This window comes from Acomys minous (assembly GCF_964271855.1).
Source record: "Acomys minous genome assembly, chromosome: 15".
Lineage (NCBI taxonomy): Eukaryota > Metazoa > Chordata > Mammalia > Rodentia > Muridae > Acomys > Acomys minous.
Window position 1 is genome coordinate 6,742,383 of NC_140497.1, and position 9,675 is coordinate 6,752,057.

The 9,675-nt window shown below is 49.9% G+C and overlaps 1 long non-coding RNA gene across 2 annotated transcripts; it reads left to right on the forward strand.

The window, feature by feature from the left end:
• The first annotated feature begins 3,952 nt into the window (after positions 1-3,952).
• Positions 3,953-9,674, forward strand: LOC311585443. Of its 2 annotated transcripts, none has more exons than XR_014775229.1 (3): positions 3,953-4,117; positions 5,648-5,777; positions 9,017-9,674. It is a non-coding gene; the product is annotated as an uncharacterized lncRNA (long non-coding RNA). The 2 variants fall into 2 exon arrangements; XR_014775230.1 differs by lacking the exon at positions 9,017-9,674 and adding an exon at positions 6,326-6,668.
• Position 9,675: the final 1 nt, after the last annotated feature.

Genomic DNA, 9,675 nt, shown 5'->3' on the forward strand with positions numbered 1-9,675 from the left:
GACATTTATTAGATTGGCTTACAGGATGTTTGTTTGCTTGTTTATTTGTTTGGTTGTTGTTGTTTTTAATTTTAAGATTTTATTAGCTGGGCACAGTGGTGCACGTCTGTAATTCCAGTTATTGGGGAGGCAGAAGCAGGTGGATCACTGAGTTTGAGGCCAGCCTGGTCTGCAAAGTGAGTCCAGGATAGTCAAGGCTACACAGAGAAATGCTGTCTCAAAAATTTTTTTCTTTTCTTTTTAACCATGTGTGTATATGTATGTGGGTTGTGCAAGAGTGTGGGTGCCCGCAGAGACTGGGTCCCCAGGAGCTGGAGTCACAGGCAGTTGTGAGCTACCCAATGGATGCTGAGAGCATCCTCTGCAACTGCAAGGAGCAGTGCATATTCTTAACTGCTAAGGGGCCTCTCTAGTCCCTTTCATGTCCTGCCAGCCACCAGAAGACACCTATCACATCCAAGGTGGCTTCTCCTATTTGAAATAATCTGATTAAGAAACAGCACTCAGGAGGCAGAGACAGAGTTTGAGGCCACTCTGGTCTCCATAGTGAGTTCCAGGTCAGCCAAGGGTACAGAGAGAGACCCTGTCTGGAAAACAAAACAAAACAAAAATCCCTCCCAGGAGTGTCCATGGCTTTGGTTTTAGTTGGCTTCAGATGCTGACAACTGAGATTACCTCCATCCTGCCTGCCCAGGATGCACTCAGGAAGGGGTGGTGCACGCCCTTGAGGGAGGGGCTGGGCTACATGCGACAGGATTGCCTCACACCTTTGTCTTCACGGACAAGAATGCTCTGGGCAGAGTGCTTACAGATACTTGTTTTAGATGAGCATCACTCAGGTCTGAAAGGTCATGAGGTTCCAAAGTCGCTCTGCTTGTCTCTCATTCTTCCCATCAAGTGCTCATCATCCTTACAGTGGTGACTCAGTTTACCTCCTCTGTCCTTTCATCTCTGCTACTTTTGACATGTCTGATAGTCATATTTCTTTTTGTTTGTTTGTTTGTTTGTCTGTTTGTTTGTTTGTTTGTTTGAGACAGGGTTTCTCTGTGTAGCCTTGGCTGTCCTGGACTCACTCTGTAGATCAGGCTGGCCTTGAACTCACAGTGATCCACCTGCCTCTGCCTCCCAAGTGCTGGGATTAAAGGCGTGCGCCACCACCACCCGGCTCTGATAGTCATGTTTCTTATTTCTTGACATACCTAATAATTTTTAAATTGTGCACTGACATAATGGGTGCCACGTTACAGAATGTCTCCATTTTTTAAAGGAGTATTGATAAGCTTAATTTGCACATGCATGTGTGTGCGTTTGAGTGCTTATGCACACATGTGCACAGAGAGGCCAGAAGTCAATGCCCTATGCCCTCTTCAGTTGCTCTCCATTTTATCTTTCGCAGCAGGATCTCTCACTGACCTGGAGCTCAGTGGCCAGCCAGTGAGGGCCAGGACCCCCCTCTCCCTTCTCCCCAGCACTACGGTTACAGGCAGATGCCACTACACCTGGCTTAAGTCCTCATACCTACAAGGCTGGCACTTTGCCAACGGAGCCGTCTTCCCCAGACCTAAGCCTGATCCTTCAAGACTGCTCTTAAGCCCCTAGTGCAGAGCAGTCTCCAGGGCTGGGCCTCTGTGCAGAGTGCAGCCTCTTTGGGCGAATGTATGCGTGGAATGTGTGTTCAGGATGCTGGATGCGCTTGTGTGTGCGATAGCCATGTTTCCAGACCATTGGCTTCTTTTTTATATCAGTGACGTTGGAAACTTCCACCCCCACCCTTGGTCCAAGGATAAACTACAGACTGAAGGTGTCTGCTGGCTCAGGCCTCTGCCACTTCTCCACCCTCCTCCTTGTCTGAGGTAAAGGTGGTCCTCCCAGCCTGAATGCCCACTGCCTCTGTCTTGCCGTGGTCCTCACCACTAGGGCAGAGGGAGGGGGTTGACCTGTAAGCCATTCTCACCCAGGTCCAGGTCCAAGGCTGAACTCCGCTGTATGGCTGAGTCACACGGGGTGAGCAAAGAGCTGTCCAAGTGGACAAGGAAAACAAGGAGTCGCCTGACCTGGTGAACTCCGACTCGCCAGCCCTAACTGCCACACTCGTTTCCCTGACCTCCGTTACTCCACTTCCTCTAACTTCTCAGGCCTTGGAACCACCCTTATAGCCACACCAGTGCCCAGCCCTGGCCAGGGCCAGTCATTGCCATGGAGGCTACTCTGCCTCCTCCTTACCTTATGTGGCTCCGGCTCACCTGGCATTTCACAGCTCCCTCCTAATTCCCCCACAGTGACACACTTAGAAGCCTTCCCCACCTGGCCACCTAGGTATTTACATAACAGTTAGCTCTTTCTCACCCATATCTCTCATTTCTTTCAGGAGACCTTCCTCTTGCCTTGGCTCTGTTGCATATTCTCTCTCTCTCTCTCTCTCTCTCTCTCTCTCTCTCTCTCTCCCCTTGGCAGAAGCTCATCAGCCTAAGGTCTCCAGGTCCTGCGACTAACAAGCTCCTGCTCTCTCTGCACAGGGCTGTTCACAGGATAGCACTGGGCACACAGGGTGGCATTCTAAGGCCTCTCACGACAGGATTCCTGGCATGTGAAATTCCACCTTCATCCCTGCTGCCCTCTCCCGTGCAGTCGGTTTTCAAGGGCAACGGCTTTCTCGATATCCCAGGTTATGGCCAATAATAAACTTCCTTGCTCACCCTGTGGGACTCAGCCTGAGTCTCTGGGCAGGTAAGCGAGGTCCTCTGTGGAGATGTGTACAGTGGGGAAGAGAATGTGTTTACTTTCTCGGAAGCTGTGTTTTATCTGGGCTGCTTGGTTCTATGGTCCACGGCAGGAAAGCTGTCTATACACTGGCCTGCCCACCCACCACCCCCCAGCAACAGGCTCAGCAAATATCAGGAAACACTAGGTTGGGCCCAAATCCAGGACTCTCCCCACATTGCCTCTCAGATCTGGTCCAGGACATCCTTGTGTCCCAGGTCTCTGAGCGTGTCTCCCCAATGCACTCTCAAACCCCCACAAAACAGGTCCAAAGTCTAGGGAATTCCCCGGGGTCTGAGGCTCACAGTATATTAAAATGAGGCCAGATAATTCCACAGACTTGAGGTCTAGCGAGAAGTTCTGACTTTTGAAGCATATTTTTTTAAATAGATCTGTAGGCATAATGTCTATTGTAGGTGCTGGTTTGGTGTCAGTGACTAATAAAAATGTCATTTCCTGTGATTTTTATCAATTACAGTAAATATACCAGTAATCACCCACTTTAGCTGCTGTCTGGAGTTGAGGCTGGGGACCTCTCAGAGGCCTCGAGAGGTTAGCCCCACAGGTGTAGACTGACATCTAGGCAAACAGTAGTTAAGCATGCTAGAATTTGGAGAAGGGGAAGAGATGTTAAATGCATGTCAAGTAGACAAATTTGGACTTTTCCATGAGGGTCTGACACGTCAAGCAGGAAATAGGCAGAAATTACTCTAACGTAAAAATCTTGTCATTTACAACCTCTAAGCAAGGGGCTTATTTAACACATCAGCTCACGGGTAATGATCAGTGAGACTCAGCTGGTACTTATCCCACCTTAAAGTGCAGACACCAGGGAAAGCGCCATGTGTCTGCAGAGGACCCTGTGGTGACCAGTCATCCTACAGCCCCAGAATGAGTCAAGGGCCAACTGCCCCACGGGCTAAGATGTGAGAACCTTTCAGCTTCTTCAAAAACAGACAGACAGACAGACAGACACGGCTGGAGGTGACGAGGAGCGGGTAGTCTTGTGGTGAATAATGTCAAGAGGGTCCCACCTTGTTCTGTTTGCTTGTTTTCCTTGGAAGCTGTTTGGAGTCATTGGAGCTGAAAATGTATTTCGACCCTTGAAGCGCGCGTGTGCATCCTTTGCAGTCATCCCTGACCAGTTCTCAGCCAATCACCAGAGCTCTCTATTTCAGATGCCCCCAATATCCACCGTTGGCCTGGCGGGGCTCAGCGAGAGGCAGGAAGCAGCGCTCCCCAAAAGCCAAGATGAAAAGAAAGACTCGCGTGCTGCAGCGTAAATATGAGTTGCCAAATGGGCAGAGCACTTGATGAGGAGCAGCACAGGGGCCCGCCCCACCCCCACCCCCGGGGGGTGAGCGCTGAGACCACATCCAGGGCGTTGGTAGGGGCAGCTGGTCTCCAGAGAGACACTGATTGACTCAGATGCATCTGCTAGTTCTCTCTTCTTTGTACCTCTCTGGTTTCCCCTCCACCTGGGTTTCCCTCAGGCAGGATTACAAAGTACTGCAGGTTGCTAGGGTGCAGACTCACCCCTGAACATGCACACACCTTCCCATGTACCTGCCACGCCTGTAGAAATGCAAACCTGCATAGATAACTGTCTATACCTGCACACAAACACACTTGCACAGACCTGCAAGTGCGTGCACACACACATACACCCCTGCCTACACCTGCTTATACCTGTGTACACAAACATACTTATACGTACGTACCTTCAGGGACACACATATACCCCGACATGCCCCCATCTACACAGATATGTGTACCTGCCCATACCTGCATGAACAAACACATCTACATACACCCGCAAGGGCACACACAAGCTCACATCCACCCACATGTTATCATACCTGCAGGGGTATACATATGCATATACTTGCATGGGACATACATACATACATACATAATACAACAGCTAATAGTAACTATCTACTAACTTTTCTCTTTCTGTGTTTTTTTCACGTCTACTCCCGGCTGTGAGGTCAAAGTTGGTCCCCATATCTGTCTTCAAAGACACAAGCCTTCATTTAAAAGGAATTTAAAATTAGCTTCCATTGGTAAATTGCTGTCTTCTGAACTTGGCATATTTTGAAAATAATGGTTAGTAACTTTCAGAGACAACCAGTGGTCTCACCGGGTGGGGAAGATGCCTTGGTGATGCATACAAGACACATCCAGGTGAAGAGCCGGACCCTAGCCAGGCATGTGAGCTAACTTCCTGTAGCTGAGGAAGAGAGGCCAATGGGATCAAGTGACCATGTCACTCCATTGGCTCTGGAGTTCTAGGTCAAATCAAAAGCAACCAAGGGCCCACATGACTCACTTCCCTCAGGCACAAGAGTGTTCCCATGAGGTGACAAATGGGCTTCTTTAGAATGTGGGCCTCCCAAACCACTTGAGCAATGGGCTCTTTCTGTAATCTGTGTGTGTGTTTTCCAGAAATCCTGCACCACTACCCGGACTTGGGGAAGTATTTGTTTTTCCCAATGAGTAATTTATTATGGTTATTTGGTTATTCGAGACAGGGTTTCTCTATACACCAGATGCCCTATGCCTTACTATATAGAACAGATTGTTTTTAAAGTTACAGGGACCTGCCTGCCTCTGCCTCCCAAGTGCTGAGATTAAAGGCACGCACCACCGTGCCCAGCTGAATGAATAATTTTAGAATGCATGTGCAACAGCAGCATGTATATTGTGTGTTAACCACACACTATTGTTAGCATGCTTGTTAATTCCTAACAAGTTAACTTTCACAGAACAATGGGTCTGCTTTTGGCAAGATGCTATGGGCTCATTATTCAGTTAATTAAGCCTCTTGCCCCAATTGCCTTGGGTTTTGAGACACACATATGCAATGTTCTTATCTTCCCTATAGGCTGATGTACCCTCAGCTTCAGCAGCGAGTCACTGGAATTGCTTTTTTTTTTTTCTTTCCTGGTGTTACCTGGAATGGAAACACACCCCAGGTTTGCTGGAAAACCCAGGATGCGTGCATACCCATGGAGGTAAGCACTAGAGCGTTTGTATCCATCTGATCTAGAATGAAAAGTAGTCTGTGTCAAGATCAGCTGTTCTTCCTAATACCTTTTTACTTAGCAGTTGTAAATTGCCCTCCCTTTATTTCAAAAAACATTTTCCCATATGTATCTAACAGAGAATGCCGACTCCACTACCAACTGAAAAGGCTACAGACTAACTCAAAGAGTGAAGCGAGCCATTGGCTGCGTTTAGTTAACGTACGGATTTTGAAATGAACGTGCAGGTTTGAAGCAGCTTGCTGTGCGATGCTCTTTAAAGGCCATAGGCACCAAGGACTGTGATGCCAGGAACACCACCATAGTCCTCCACCTGCCACCAGCTTACCACTCTGACCCTTTCTATGTCTGTTCTCAGAGCCAGGAGTGGTAGAGGGAACGGGGCCAATGGCAAACACTTAAGTCATGCTGAGGTGGTGAAAGGGGAACGGTATGCTTAGATACTGTTTGATGGTCTTCATCATCATTGTCTTCGTCGTCATCATCACCATCATCTTCTTCTTCATCATCATCAGCAGCAGCAGCAGCAGCAAGAACAACATCCTATGATCAGGATTCCAGATAGAAGTCCTGTTGGTGCCACACCGGAAGTGGGTCTCCTTGTGAGCAAGCAGGCCGAGCCACATACAGGAGCCAACGCCGTGAGCTCACCGTGATAGGCATGTGGTCTGAGGGCTGAAGGTGAAGCTGCTACGCTTTCAGCCCCTGCTCTTTACCTCGTCTCATTTTTCCTGGGACCCTCCTATATGCACCATTTAAAGGGAATTACCTATTACTTCAATTATTTGTTTCTTATCAGCTGATGTTAAACTACAAGGATTTGCATTGAATGGACACAAAGAAAGAGCAAGTCACGGCACATCGCCAAATGAAAGACTGATGTTCTGGCGAATTTAGCCGAAATAATTTACTGCTATATAAAAGTGGGGAAGTGGAAGGTACAGCCTTTGACCAATAAATCCCTGCTGCCCGTGAAACCCTTATCTGGTCCCCTCCGATATATTCCACACAAGGAAGCCATCATCATTGGCTCTGGTTTGTTATTTGTAAACCTTGATCTTCTGCACTCGGTGTCCTAAATATGGGTAATTAGCATCAGTTTATCGCACTTCTGCATATTTCCCCGACTCTCCAAACACGCGCGCTTCCATTGGCTGCCATTCTGCTACAGAAGATTATGAAGACAGATTGCAGAGAACGAGTGTGCTAAGCGAGATTAGGAAGGAATAGAAATAGCAACTTGGCCAATAAATTCCTCGTGAGAGCCTTATCATGCAATTACACGTTGACTAGCTTCACACTCTCCCAGCTTCTTAATCCAGTGCCCCTACCAGGAATAAAATTTCACTAATTTCTGGATTGCTGCAGATCCTCCTGACTGGAATGAGAGGGTGCTGCTGGAAGTGTCGTGTCAAACTTCACGACGGAAAAGTAAACTTCGAATGGCATTGTGGGTGGCGTTGCGTTTGGGATGCCCGAAGCATGTGGAGTCTGGGCGCTCAGAGTCATTTAGCTTTTCTTTGAGTCCCACAGGCTCTCACTTGGGGACTGTGCCCTTCCCGGCTTGTCTGAGAGGGAGGGTTTCCTTGCTAGTCCACTAGACTGCCGAACGTGTTTAAGTGCAGAACAGCACCAACTGCTGCTCCTTCTTGCTTGGCTGACGGTAGCCGGGATGCTCCTGAGCAACTCTGAGACAGTCCCTCGACCTCTTTAAGTTCACTTTCCTCCTTGCTCAGACAAGCTGTCTCTCACACCTTCTCATGTGCTCTAGCCCCCCACCGAACATTAAGGTGTATAAATAGGAAAATTCCTGCCCACTCTGCACCATAAGAGTGCAACCAAGAACACTGTAATAAGGCTGCTACAGGGGGAGCGTGATTCTTGTTCCTCCCTGCCTGTTAATGTTATTCTCCCCAGGGCTTTATAATAAGTTAGGTATTTAAAGAGGCCCATTAAGCCTTTCGATCTACCAGGGGACTATTTATAGCATAGAGCCACAGTCAGACATCATGAGGCCCCCACAGAAGCAAGGTGCTGCAACAAGAACCCCACAGACTGAGCTTCTCTTTGATGGAGGGCATATATGGACAGCCAGATCCAACACAAACCACCTATCCGTGCTCCCAGGAAAAGACTTCCCGTTCAGGGAAGAAGCCTGAAAGACTTCCCATTCAGGGTGGAAGGAATTCATTAGCTAAGGAACTCCACGGCCATTGTGAGGCAAGCTTTGTGTGTAGATCGCAATATGGCCTCTGCTTTCTTTTCTCCAGGCGATCCCTACAGGGATTTACTGAGTAAAGGGTCTTGTGAACACACCAGGGAAAAGGTTCTAGCTTTCCTTCTGGAAGGTTCCTCACAAGCTGAGTTCAGATCAGCATCCACGGGGTCAGCGTGCACCCGTGCCTCTTCCACAAGCACGCTACGTGCACTGTTCTAAAACGTGCCGTAGCTGCACAAGGAGGAGCCCTAGATGAGCAGCCACTCAGAACTCAGGTGTGCCTGGACACTGGGAAGGACGGCCCTGCCTTCCGCAAGGATCTCGTTTTCCAGAGAGGAGCCTTCACTCACCTTGAGCGGAAGAGAAGCAGCCTGTGAGGCACATGAAGAGCTGACTCTTAGAAAATCAGTGCAGAGTTGCCTGAGGCCGACTTAGGGGAAACACCTGTAGTGGCTGCCCCCCCTCCAGGGCACCTCCATTCCTGGAGTCACAGAGAAACAGCACCACTGTGTCTTGGAAACAGTGCTTGGAAGAGTGCTGCCTGCTGCTCCTCTGAGATTAGGGCCAGGGACACCTGTTGCTGCTGAGGGGACATGATGGCAGGGCTCCTGCTGGGCCCGCTTAGAAGGAGGCAGGTGCTTAGTGGTTCCTTCTGGAGACTGGGTTGGAGGTTCTGTAAAGGCTTCTCCCAGCAGCTCTACTCAAGCAGAGATGCGCTTCAACTGTTAGGCCTAAGGCACACGTGGATGCTGGAGCTCAGCTCAGCAACTGAGAACGAAGGACCCTCCAGAGCCCCAGAAGACCCTCGCGGCGGGGGGGGGGGGGGGGGAGGGAGCTATTAATAACTGCCCTCCCCTCCCTGTCATATTTCCTGAACTAGTGAGCTTTGTGGAGGGGGTGGAGTAGGAGGGAGCCGCTTGCCATTAATCTGGGAACAAACAGCTAACCCCGGTGACTGGTATTTTCGCTTTTCTTTTCTCACTTTTCTCAGTGTGGGGAAGGCGATTGTGAGGCGCTCTGCTGGAATTTGGCAGCGCGGAGGCTTGGAGAGCAGCCCCATGCTGGCTCCTATTCAGCCGGCCAGTTTTCCTCGAGCTTTGGAAGTTTCACTCAGCCGTGCACTCAATGGCTTCACAAAGCTGATTACAAGCTTCAGCGCATTCCTGAAGGAGCCAAAAGCGACGCAGGTGCAAACGAGCCGAGGGAGCCCCTTATCCCGGTGACAGAATGGGACAAGCTGGGAAAGGCTTGGACCACACAAATCCAAGGCTCACCAGGCAGCAGAGAGCTTGCCTTGGGAACCGGGGGTCATTATCCGCCCTATTCAGCGGGGCCGGGGAGGCCGGCCGGGCGCTAGCACCACCGCCAGTGCGCGCCTGCGGCAGTGGGGACCCCGCTGGGCGCTGCAGCCCGTCGGGATATTGGGCGCTGTGTTTGTTCCCACCGACAGCAGTCGGTGAAATCCATCCTGCTAACCGGGATACAGGAGAATGAGGGTGGAGAAGATACTGGATGCCTGGACAGTGCGCAACTTCGGCTATCGAGGCCGCACTGACCTGCTCCTCCCGCCGGTCACTCAGTCCCACCCCCATCCCCCTCTGGCCCTGTCCCTCTCAGCAACTCTTTCTTCTCTAGGAGTCCTACGGAGAA